Source organism: Urocitellus parryii (assembly GCF_045843805.1).
Source record: "Urocitellus parryii isolate mUroPar1 chromosome 13 unlocalized genomic scaffold, mUroPar1.hap1 SUPER_13_unloc_12, whole genome shotgun sequence".
Lineage (NCBI taxonomy): Eukaryota > Metazoa > Chordata > Mammalia > Rodentia > Sciuridae > Urocitellus > Urocitellus parryii.
In genome coordinates, this window is record NW_027551764.1 from 1,099,238 (window position 1) to 1,111,727 (window position 12,490).

Genomic DNA, 12,490 nt, shown 5'->3' on the forward strand with positions numbered 1-12,490 from the left:
TGAGGGCATATGATGTCCCTTCCTCCCAGCACCCTAGCTTCAAGGCTCATTTCTAGCTAACCCGCACTCCTTCTATGATATGGTAAGGAACTACTACCAGTGCCCAAGATCCCCTTCTACCAGGACCCCAAGGACTAATGCAGGTCACACCTGGAAATGACCTGTGCCAACACTGCAGCTAGTTTCCTTGTGGTCCCAGTCATTAACTATCATGACTAGCTGATCCCTGGCCTGAATATCTTCACCAATTGCTTCAAGAGACCCCTACTCATCAGTAAAAGCACCCCCCATACCTGCTGGACACAGGGGGTGCATTGAAACTCCCGGAGTGCCACACTAAAGCCTGGCTGGGGGCCCTGTAAGGCACGTGGCCCACTTAATAGCAGCGGGCATGGAGGAAGGATGGGTGTAGTGGGCCCCCATAAGGGAGCATAGGCCCAGCTCCTCCAGGGCAAGGTTCTTGTGGCCACTGCGCTCACCAGTCAGGGTGATATGGGTGGATAGGGAGATCCATAGCAGAGGGTTCTGGTGTACCTCTGGACCCTCAGCAGCCTCCAGGGGCAGGCCACAGGGCTTGGTATGGGTGGCATGGGTTGGGGGTTCTTGCTGCCAAGAAGGGGGCTGCTGCTGTCAGCTGCATACATAGGTGGTGGACCAGGGAGCATGGTGAGGAGGAGCCCACCGGGCGGGAGAGTGGTCCTGGGACCTCAGCTGCAGGCAGCAGCTCCCCCCAGCCTGTCCCTGCGGGCAAGCCCCGGTCCAAGGGTCCAAGGAATAGTCCAAAAGGAAGTCCCCACATACAGGTGGGAGAGGGGCTTCCGCGGGAAGCAGGAGCAGCTGAGCTAGGTCTGAGGACCCTGCTGTGCAAGAGGAGAAGGCAGGGGTGGTTGGGGGCGCTCATACAGCACCCCATTGCTCTGTCAGACTGGTGGGCCAGTGGCAGGCGGAGCCAGAGGAGCAGGCAGAGAGCCAGCTCCCCCAGCAGCATCCCAGTCCACCACCAGGGCCTCAAAGCTGTTGCTGCAGCCAGTGAGAGCTGCAAAGAGGGTGGCGTGATCTGAAGCAGGGCGTGCCCTGGCTGCTAGACCGCTGTTGAGAATGGAGGCCTTCGGGCTTGCAGAGCTGAGGGCCAGCGCCCCGAGTGGAAGGCACACTTCGCCCCTCAAAACTTTGGAGGCACTCCTGGGCAGGGAGCGTGTGGGGCTGATGGGGCTGGTCATAGAGTTCCTCCTGCTCTTCAGATCCCCATAAAGATCTAATGGAGGTGGTTTCCGCGGGGTTAGCTGCTCAGGGCTCCTCCCCGCCCCCAGATACTGCCAGAGAGAAGCAGCCACGGGGTTCCTCATTATCATGGCTGGCCCCAGACTCTGAGAGGGAGCTGCTCTCAGAGTGTAGAACTTCATCTTCTTGGCTGAGATGAGCTAGGCGTGTGCCCAGGCAGACTCCCTGGGTGCCCTTGCAGACAGCGGCAGTGGCTGCGGAGGGAAAACTGGGAGGCCAAGGCGGGCCCCGACGCCCCCCACTGCTCCTCCAACACATGCAGCCTCCTCAGTGCATCCGCCTATAATTGGCGCCAGCGTCGCAGCTGTTCACCACATAGCTCAGGGGCTGGGGCCAAGCATAGGGCAGCGGCTGCGGATCTGCTGTAGCACCTACACCTCCCCTTCCAGCTCCTCAACAGGGCTCAAGGAGTGGTGCGCTGGGTTAGGATGCAGTGGAGGGTAGGCACGGGCTGCCCCGGCCCACCGCGCACCAACTGGGGCGGTTCACCAAGTTTCAGGGGGCACTAAGGGGGCAGCTGGCCAGTAAGCTCCGCCTCCTGGAGACACACTTTTCGGAGATCCTGAAGTTTCAGGCTCAGGGCCTCTTGCAGGGCCCGCTGCCCGTCAAGCAGCGCCTCCCTCTCCCCCTCAGACGCTCTGAATTCGCCTGGGGGGCAGCCTCCCCGAAGGGGCTGCTGAGCAGTGAAGGTAGGAGAGCTGATCAGCTGACCTTTGACTTCCATCCTGGTGCTGTCAGGAGGCGGTGGCTGATGGTGGACAAGGTATTGGTTCTCTTCCCATTGAGTGGGAACACAGCAAGTGGGAAGCTGGGCAGACTTACAGGTGTAAGTCTGTAAGTCTACTTACTCAGAGGCCATGGGCCACAGCCAGGAGTCTTACCTAGGGTCCTTGCACCGTGACGTAGACGGGGTCCGTGTAGGCCAGCAGGAACAGTGGGCGCCCCCTCCCTCACTGAGCCCTGGTAGTCCCCTTCCGCCCTCTTTTGGTGGGCCGCATTCGGCCCCGCGACTGTTAGCTGTGGAGGCAAGATGGGGGGCGTGCTGAGCATGGGAGAGGTGTACTGGCCCCTCCGCCAGCTGCGGACCCCCGACCCCCACCTTTAACTCAGTGCATCCGCTCTCAGCAGCACCACCACCTCCACCGCTGAGCACGCGACCCTGAGGGAAATGGGAGTGGAGCGCCAGACCACTGCAGCGGCAGAGACGAAGTGCCTCCTTTTTAAATTTTTAATATCCCAGAGCTAGTGAAGAGTGGATAGAGCTAGTTTAGTTGTTTATCAAATACTTTTCTGATAAATATAATGTTCTGCAAGAAAGTTCAATCCGTGGACATCTAATTAATTTGTTCTTGAATTATAATCCTAGAAATAATGAATATTTGATAGTCAAGATGACTTTTAGGAGCCAGATAAAATTCCAATTTATAGTATTGCACTAACACCCAAAATTAAATAGACATAACAGTGAAAGAAAGTATTCTCTTAAAAGCAATGACATGCTTAAGTCAATGTCTTCGTAAATTTTAGAATTTCAGTTATGGAAGATTCTTTACTTAAATTTTCAGCACTAAAATATTTATAAGCAAAATCAGAAAAAAAAATGGGAAATTAATTTTAGTATTTAGGATGTTGCAGTATTCTCTGGAAATGTTATTTTGCATTTACCAAGTTTCTTTCAATATGTGACATTTCTATGTGAATAACATGACAGGAAAACTGACAGAAATTTACACAGAATAATGGACATTCACTTAAATGTCATTCTTGAAGACAGATCCTAAGAGATGAGTTTGTAGACAATGATTAATAAATGTTCAACAAAATTATAGTAAATCATTAAGATGCTGCAATTAAGGGTCACAAATTAGGGGCACCAAATGGTCCATCAGGTGACAGATGCATACTGCTCATCCAGGCTCAAGCCACGGTCCATAAGTACCCAAACAGAAATTTATCAATTGCTCCCACCAATGGAAATCTTGTGGTAAAAACAAAGAATTAGAGCTCATGTTCCCATGCAGTGATTAACAACTGGGAAAGATAACTTTAAGAGGATTTTTTTTTAAGTTATTACAAACAACAAAACACTTTCAAGGTATTAAAAAGCATTTGAGAGAAAATTGTGAGATCCCACATAAAAAGCAATATTTGAGCTCAGAATACAAATCTGGAGTTCAGAAAACCTAGGACTGTGGGAGCTGCACATCTGTAAGTGAGGCAGAGAGTAAATGAAGTAGTGTGAAGCAGTACAAGTGGGTGGAAATCAAGTTAAAAGGCCTGTCATTACCGGTTAGCACATGTGTGTTAGAAAACTACCCAAGGTCAGAAAAGAACCATCTGACATGATGAAGTGATCACTGACCCTGACACAGGGGCAAGAACAATGTCCATTTCTTCCATCAAGAATGGAAAACAGATGAACCATGATATATAGATGGCAAAGAATCATGGTTAATCCTGAGCAGTGGGGAAAAATTAACAGAGGATAAAATGATTTTCAAGTAATTATTGTGTCCCAATCCAAAGTTCAATATTTGCATATTTATAGGATTACCACATTATCCAACACACACACACACACACACATACACACAAAAAAAAGAAAAATTAAAACTGCCAAAAAAAATCATCAGGTATGCAAACAAAGAGAAAATAGAAGGATAATCAGTAGAAAATACAATCAGTTAAAACTGACAAAAATTAGAAAATTATAGCATTACTGAAGAAGGCCATAAAAAAGTTACAATCAAGTCAAAGAAGATATCAAAAAATACAAGGTGAAATTTCATAGATAAAAACTAAAATAATATAAAGTAATAAAAATACACTGTGTATGACTAAGAGCAGATTTTAAAAATTAGCAGGAATGAAATAAACATCAAAAGAATGAATGTGAAGTCACAGTGGTAAATAATATTTGTGCAAGACAAATGTGATAATAGAAGCTTACCCAAAATATGCAAAGAACTGTTCAAGATCAACACAAACTTATACGCACAATGACAACAACCACCACCTGATTAAGTAATGAGCAAAATCATCTGAACAGACATTGTATCAGAGAAGATATATAGATGGCAAAGTAACATATAAGACATTCAACATTATTCATCAATGGGGAATTGCAAATTAAAATAAAATGAGGTACCACTATGCACTTATTGGAATGGTAAAAAATCCAAAACACAGATAAGACAAAATTCTGGGAGAATATAGAGCAACAGGTACTCTCGTTCTTTACTGGTGGGATTGCAAAGTGGTACAGTCATTCATCAGTTTGTCAGTTTATTACAAAACTAAACTCCACCCATTTAAATGTGACATTTTAGAGAAAATGCATAAATTTCATGAAAAATAGAAACTATTACAACTCCCCCAAAAAGAAATAGGTAATTTTGAATGGTCCTACATCTATTGAGGAAATTTAATTCAGAATATTAAAAACATCTGAAAAAGAACATTTAGCACCAAATAGTTGCACTGAAAAATTTTACCTATTATTTAAAGAAATAACAACAGCCTACATAGTCTCTTTAGAAAATAAATAGGAAAGAAAAATCTGAATTAATTTCATAAAACTAGTATTTCCCTCATGTCAAAAAGAGTATCCAAAGAAATTGATAGTCCAATAACTCTCATGGACATAGATGTACTAATTGTTAACAAACATTAGCACTCAGAATTAAAAAAAATAATAATAAAAGAACTATATACCATGTCCGAATGGGGTTTTTCTAGTAATTTCACTCCTGGGCATTAATCTCAGTGATACTAAAATTTAATCCATGCAACAATTTGCACATGGTTGTTCACAGCAATTTTATTTGTAATAGCCTCAAAAAGGCAATAACCAAAATTTTTCTGAATAAGTGAATATATAAACTAAGGTACATCAATACCATAGAATACTACTTAGTCTTAAAAAGGGATGAACTATTGATACATGTAAATATTTTAATGGACCTCAAAGAAATTATGCTGAGTAACAAACAACAACCTCAAAGTTGTCACAAACTATGCCTTTACACGATCATGTGCCACAGGACAACTTTTTAGTCAATAATCGACTGCATGTATGATGGTGGCCACCTTCTAAAACCCACAATCCAGTTGGGCTCGGGAAGTGGGACAGGTTTCCAAGTGTTCAAAGAAGATACCCCGGGGTGGGAAATGAGATATAAGGTTTGTTGAGAGACACTTATAGGGAAGCTCCAGGGGTAACATCTGACCCTTGAGATGCTTTGCCAACTAACACCTCAGATCCTCCCGATGTAATTCCAGAAAAAAAGCATCTCAGTCCCTCTTGAGTCTTTGTTCAATGGCAGCTGGCTGACCTAGTGGACTTTCCCCTCCACAGAGCCCTCAGTTCTGCATCACTTACCACATGGAGAGGGGTTTTGTAAGCCAGGCTACAGAAGCAGTGAGAGTAATAGTTTGTCTTGTGCAGTTGGGACAGGCATCACAAAGAGCATGGCATATACACAAGAAAGCAGCTTTCCACAGGTAACACTAAAGTGAGCACATTCTTGGGAAACCCAAGTAAAAATAAGCATCCTTTAATATAATATGTACTCATGCTCATTCCCATTGTTCCCTTAACTTGGCCAAGATTTGGGGAATAGGGAAGGGTACTTCAGGAAATTGATGTTCTACCATCCTCCTTCTCTTCAAGAATAATACAAGTTGATGAAGGACACATGAAGTTGGACACCGAGGAATTAGCAGGAAGCAAGTTAATTGGCTGCAGCCGGTCCAGAGCAGGACTTTCACGTAAATCAATTCATCCCTCTGAACCCTGAGTCCAGACATATTTAGAACTTTATACCCAGTGTGTAGAGGAATGGGGGTTCAGAGGCTCCCAATTTGCAGAAGTCTACATAATAGTAGTTTTTTGTTTGTTTTCTTTTACAGTAGTGGGCAACAAACCCAGTCCTGAATACAAAAATAAACCAAGGACATTCTCTGAGAAAATTAGTGCTTGGGAAAGGAAGAGTCCTGGGTTCCCCCAGCCCTGGTTTTCAAGGAACCTAATTATCACCATTCACTCTTAACTTTTGGATTGTAAAGGACTTTCCCCAGGATCTAACTATATTTTCCTTTAAAATTAAACACCCCTGTTAAGGCTTGGCCCAAGGCTAGAAGCCAATATCCCTTATCACACTCTGCTTTTGTAAACACACCTTCAGCCTGAAAACTCATACAAACAATCACATATCATTTTATGACTCTGTAGAACCTATAAATACTGTAAAAAACTAGAAAGGGGTGCTCAGAATCTGGAGTGCTGGTCTCCTTCAGGCCCACTGTCAAATTTAGTTATTGCAACAGAGCAATAGGAAATAAGAAGCCTACTCACATTTGAATTCTTTTGCAGAAATCCTTGCTGATAGTCTAAGAACAATTATGGTGAAAGTCTCTGGAGTAGCTTAATTAAGATTGTGTAGAGGGGCTGGAGATTTGGCTCAAGTGGTAGCGCGCTTGCCTGGCATGCGTGTGGCCCGGGTTTGATCCTCAGCACCACATACAAACAAAGATGTTGTGTCTGCCGAAAAACTAAAAAATAAATATTAAAATTCTCTCTCTCTTTAAAAAAAAAAAAAAAAGATTGTGTAGAGGGGGTGCCTCTACATAGCCTAACTGTGGAGTTGTCTATAGCAGGTAGGTTTGAATTCACCCTGTGATGTTTGGGCAACAAATTTGCCTAATAAAGCATTTCTCAGAATGACCCATTTTATTAGGAAATACATGACTACATTACATTCTATTAATTAATTAATTGATTAATTAAAATTCTGATTTGTTATATATGACAGCAGAATGCATTACAACTCATATTACACATATAAAGCACAATTTTTCATATCTCTGGTTGTATCAAAGTATACAAAGTGAACAAATCCTAATAAATATTAATGCTAATATTGCTGAGTAAAAAATTAGCCAGATGACATTCATTATTACAACTTTCATAGAATCAAGAACAAACTAAATAAAATAATAATACACATATTTTTTATGAAGAAAAACACAATTGGTTTTAATTCATGAATTCTAGGGTAGCTTAACAGCATTTCATTAATTATGTTACTTTGTATTATAATATTAGTTTAATATCTGTATTTTAAATATGATAATAAAATGTTAATATTTTCGTTATAGTACTATTTGTATTATAATACTTTAGCTTTTTGTAATGCATGCCAGATAAGGGCTTTCCTACACCCCCCAATTATATATATATATATGTATAATTTTTTTCAAATGCCAGATTTCTTTATTCTTAAAATGTGCACATTATAATTTCACTTAAATACAAAATGTCCACTTCTCTTGCAGGTAAGAAGTTTCACTGATATTTCCATGTCAACTGGCTTCTTTTTAATTGAAATCCTTCCATTAAAAATAAATAAACATTTAAATTACTGAACTGTTATACTCATTAGTCTCAATACCTCTTACAATACTTAGAACTTTATAAAACCATCTCACACTTGCTGCACTGTCTGAGCTGGCCCCTCAGGGGTGAGGCTGCTAATGACAATAGATAGCATGGGAAAGGGTAAAGGAGGGTGCTTTGAACTGCAGTCCTGCTCTTCACTCTTCCTAGCTGCCTGCTTTCAACTGTGCCTGTGACACAAAGAATGAGCAGAATGAGTTGTTTTATCCATTTGCTGTTTCATTTTTACAGCAAACAAGACAATTGGGAATGTTTCACCGAAAAAATATTAGAAGAGCTACAAATACCTTTAAGAAGTTTCCTTTGGGAATTTAAACTCAGGAAAAACAGTAGTGCTTATCAACTTGATAGGTAACAAACAGACTTAAGAGGTGGGTACATAAGGTTAAAGGGATAATTCTGTAAGCAGGACCTCCTGTGTTAAACCCCACATGGTTTATTGCAGATAAAAAGCAATTTACCTGCAGATCTGTCTGGCTTAAGTGAATAGGACATGTTACAGTCTGGGGCAAACAACTGGTTACCTACTAGAGAAATGTAGGCCCAAAGAGAAGCTTCTCCTTGCCAAAAAGGTGAACACAAGTTACCCTGGGATGGGATGGATATGAACTTCACACATACCAGATTCCACAGTTCAGGGAAATATGATAATTAGAACCAGTCAGGGTAGGTCAGAATGACCCAGATTTGCCTTGAATTGATTAGAAATCTCCCTTCCATGCACCGGTAAAACTATGTACAGTGGGGACTTGAAAGTCTGATGTCATCCTGCGTCATTCAAAAATTAAGAGGTATACCTGGCAGAACTCTCTGACAAATTCCCTGGGAACTCCAATGATACAGGAAGGTAGGAGGTACATACTGTCTGTCTCTTGTCTGAGAGGACCCACTCTCTCCTTTGAGAGTGCTGCCTTCTTTCCTTTTTCTTAGCTCTTCTAATAAACTCATGTCTGCTACTCTGACATTTCTGAAACCTTTTTGGTATGATCACAAGAACCAGTAACCTAGGATAGCCTTGGCTGCCCTGTCTCCACAGTGGGCCCTTGGTCTATAACAACCTAATATTTTTACATTTTTGAAAATTTCCATAATACTGGTATCTAACTCAGTGCCTTCTACAGGCTGAGAAGGCTTTCTACCCCTGAGGCACATCATGACCCTTCATTTTTGTTGTTATGGTAACAAATTTATTTTCTAATAGATTTGTTTAGATGTAATTTACTAGCAATAAATTACATATTTTACAAGTGTATAATTCAAAAAATTTTTAAATAAATAGAATTGTGTGGGCACCCAAACCAGGGAACCTGCCTGGATCACTGCTGGCTGGATGTGGACCTCCTGCCCATATAAGAAATAAGCAAACAATAGAAAAAGGAAAGTTGAATTCTATGCAGTTAGATGAATTCGGGGAAACAGCTAGATTGTTATTCTGCTGTTCACACAGAAGCTGTTACATTTTATAATATCTAAAGCCAGGCAAGTGATGTATATGTGTAGACTGAGTGGGCTTTGTTTAGCCCACCCCTTGGTGCCTGGCCAGCACAGGGGTCAGGTAGTTTTGTTTTGTTTTTGTTTTTGTTTTTTCATTTTTATTCTCAGCATGAGCAAATTCGAGATGCAGAAAAGCAGTTTGCAGGAAGTTGCTATTAATTTTAAATGGGATCCGGTTCAGAATCACACAGTATGTATTATTATTTTAGTTAGGTTTTCTTCATCCTGCATGATAATTCTGTGATTTTTCCCTGTTCTTGCACTTAATTCTAGTCCCCTGTATAGTAGTTAACAATTTTTAAATTTTAATTTAACTTTGCTAAGTTGCCCAGGCTGACCTCTTTTACTTGTTTCCAGTTCAGGGTTATTGCCAATAAACTCTTGCAATCATCACTCCTTTAAACCTCAGCCATTCTAGTAGGTGTGTAGTTGTATCCATTGTGCATTTTGTTTGCATTTTCCCCATTGACTATGAAGCCAAGAATCTTTTTGATGTTGATAGGCATTTTCTTTTATTTTCTACTGTGAAGTGACTATTCAAATCCTAGTAGCTTTTTAAAATGTTTGTTTGATTCCTATTATTGGATTCTAAGAGTTCTTCGTATATTATTTTGTTATTGGCAAGTATTTTCTCTAATCATATCTACTATTTTTATTCTCTTAATCATAAATGCTCTGTGAAAGAGTAGAAATGTTAATTTTGGTAAATTCTAGTTTATGGATTTCCTTTCTTCTGTGTTTTATTATCTTGGAGTTCTATGCAAGAAATATTTGCTTACTTTAAGATCTCAAAATTTTTTCCTTGTTTCTTCTGGAAATAATATTATTTTATCTTTAATATTTAGACATATGATTCATTTCGAACCAATCTGGCAAACTCGTCCATTGTGTTGACCGTGGAAAGCTCTTGGTGCATATCCTGGATCTCTGCCCTCATCTGCGACTCCTGCTCTGCATCCTTCTGCAGCACTCTGGACTTCAAGGACAGAAGCAGGATCCGAAGGACACTGCAACCAAACTGGAAACAGAGCACTGGCAGCGACGCCCAGCGGCGGGCCTCAGTCAAGCTCATCCGTTCTTCCCAGAGCTCCCTGCAGCCCATGCACTTTTAGGAAAGCTGCAAGGGGACCTCGTGGGTAGGCGCTCCTGCACCTGCGCTGTGAGTCCCACCTGCCGTCTTTCATTGAATGCTGTTTGTAAAATTTATTCCTACACATTTTATATTGTTGATGCTTTCTTGAATTGTTATAACTCAACCTAGATTATGGCTCAGCTCAGTAAGCACCCTATAAAATGTAGGAGGTTAATAGCTACAACAAGGTAAGATCACAGGATAAGTAATGTTAAGTTATCCTGGCTGTATTTAACAGAAGTTAGCCTTGGGCTGGGGTTGTGTTCTATGGTGGAGCGCTTACCTAGCATGTGTGAGGCATATAAATAAAGTCTACTGACAACTAAAACAAACAAACAACAACAACAACAACAAAAGCCTAGACTGAGTGACTCCATTTTGAAGTTCCACCATAGTGACCTAGATGTAACCCTAGTTATATAACTTATTTTTTTGTACAAGTTATTTTTGTACTAGATGTATTCGGAATAAGAATGTAGTTATATGCGTTGGCTGGCTGATTGCTAACTTTAGCTTCTGTGTCCTTCTTGCTTGCTTGCACGTACATTTTAGAGGGTGTGATTTTTTTCCCCTTATGAACCCCATAGAACTTGGACCAGGCGCTGTTCCTGGCAGATACAGTTTGGGTCCTGCAGGGAGCAGTTGCCAGGTAGCTAAATAAAGACTCTCCAGTTTGGACAAAAATCGGACTGAGATTGTTTTCTGAGCGATTGGGTCACAACAGAATGACATCATTTTAAAATTTCTATTGATGAACGTTCATGTCTACTATATATACAATTGATTTTTTATGTGTATGTTCTAGAAGTTTTTAAAAGATTCAGTCTGATTTTTAATATAAGTGATTATGTTTACTCCAAATAAAGTTAATTTTATTTTTTTCTTTTTCGTTAGTATGCTTTTTAATATTGTTTTTCTCCCTTCACTGAGTACATCCACTGAATCTTTAGTAGCAAATGGAAAGAAATGTTATGGACAAAACGCCTTTTGTTCCTGAGGATGTGGTTAAGTATTGTCACTAAGTATTATGTTTCTGGTAAGTTTTTAATAGATTCCCTTTGTCAGACTGAGGAACTTTTTCTGTTCCTAGTTTGCCAAAACTTTTAAACACCACGTCGCAGAGAGAATTCCCGCCCATCGGCCATGGGCATAGCCATGTCCACCACCACCTCCCGGGTGATGAAGGGTGCAGCTGTGAGCCTGAGGGTCTCATCCAGCACGCTGTCGAGCACGGGCATGTTGTCTAGGACCTTCTGCGGGAGGGTGGTCATCTGTGAGCCGGACTGCTCTGCTCTCCAGAGGACGCCCTCGAGCTCCCCGCGGACAGCAGCCAGGGCCTCCGGATTCTTGAGGAGGAAGAGGAGGAGCCAGAAGGCAGCAGGCCCCGTGTTTCCCTGTGTGGCCCACAGCTGCAGCACCAGGGCCCACGCCTGCATCTCCTCCGACGCCCCCAGCTACTCCAGGTGCCGCAGGTAGCTCTCCAGCCAGCTGCTCCGCTGGGCCCGCGTGGCCAGCCTGACGGGGGACAGCAGCTTCCACAGGTGGGCTTTGACGCTGCACACACGGTCCTTATCCCCCACTGACAGGGAGCCTCGCGCCAGCTTGGGGAGCATCAGGTCCAGCTGGCGGAAGGTGTGGTAGACGTCGGCCGAGTGGGCTCTGTCCTGGGCCTGGCTCTCCTGGGTGCGTGTGGACGCCTCCACTCCATACAGGGTCAGGTAGCCGGCTCTGAGCAGAGAGCCGTAGCAGAGGTCCAGGAGGCCCACCTCCCGCCAGCCGCTGGCCCCTTCCGTGGCGTCGCCCAGGAGGACGGAGCGGAGGTTGGTGAACATGGCTTCCGTGAGCGCCTGCAGGTCTCTGTGGACGAGTGTCGGTCTCATCCGGGCCTTCTCCTCCGTGGGGCTGTAGTGCGGGAGCTGCACGTCGAAGATCCTCTCCATGAGGAAGGCGGCATACGAGTGGAAGTCCAGCCGGGAGCGCGGCTCCCACGCCACCCTCTCGTAGGAGTGGGGGTCCAGGAGCACGGTCACGTGCCGGCCCCCCACCAGCACGGTAAAGATGTCCCTGTGCTTTTCCTTCATCCTAGCGAGGAAGCTGGCGGCGTCTCTCCCAAACTCCAAGGCGTG

At 43.2% G+C, this 12,490-nt stretch overlaps 2 pseudogenes; both read right to left on the reverse strand.

The window, feature by feature from the left end:
• Positions 1-271: 271 nt before the first annotated feature.
• Positions 272-2,029, reverse strand: LOC144251361 (coiled-coil domain-containing protein 120 pseudogene; annotated as a pseudogene).
• A 9,438-nt stretch (positions 2,030-11,467) lies between these two features.
• On the reverse strand, positions 11,468-12,460 carry LOC144251357 (prostacyclin synthase pseudogene; annotated as a pseudogene).
• Between the last annotated feature and the right edge of the window lie 30 nt (positions 12,461-12,490).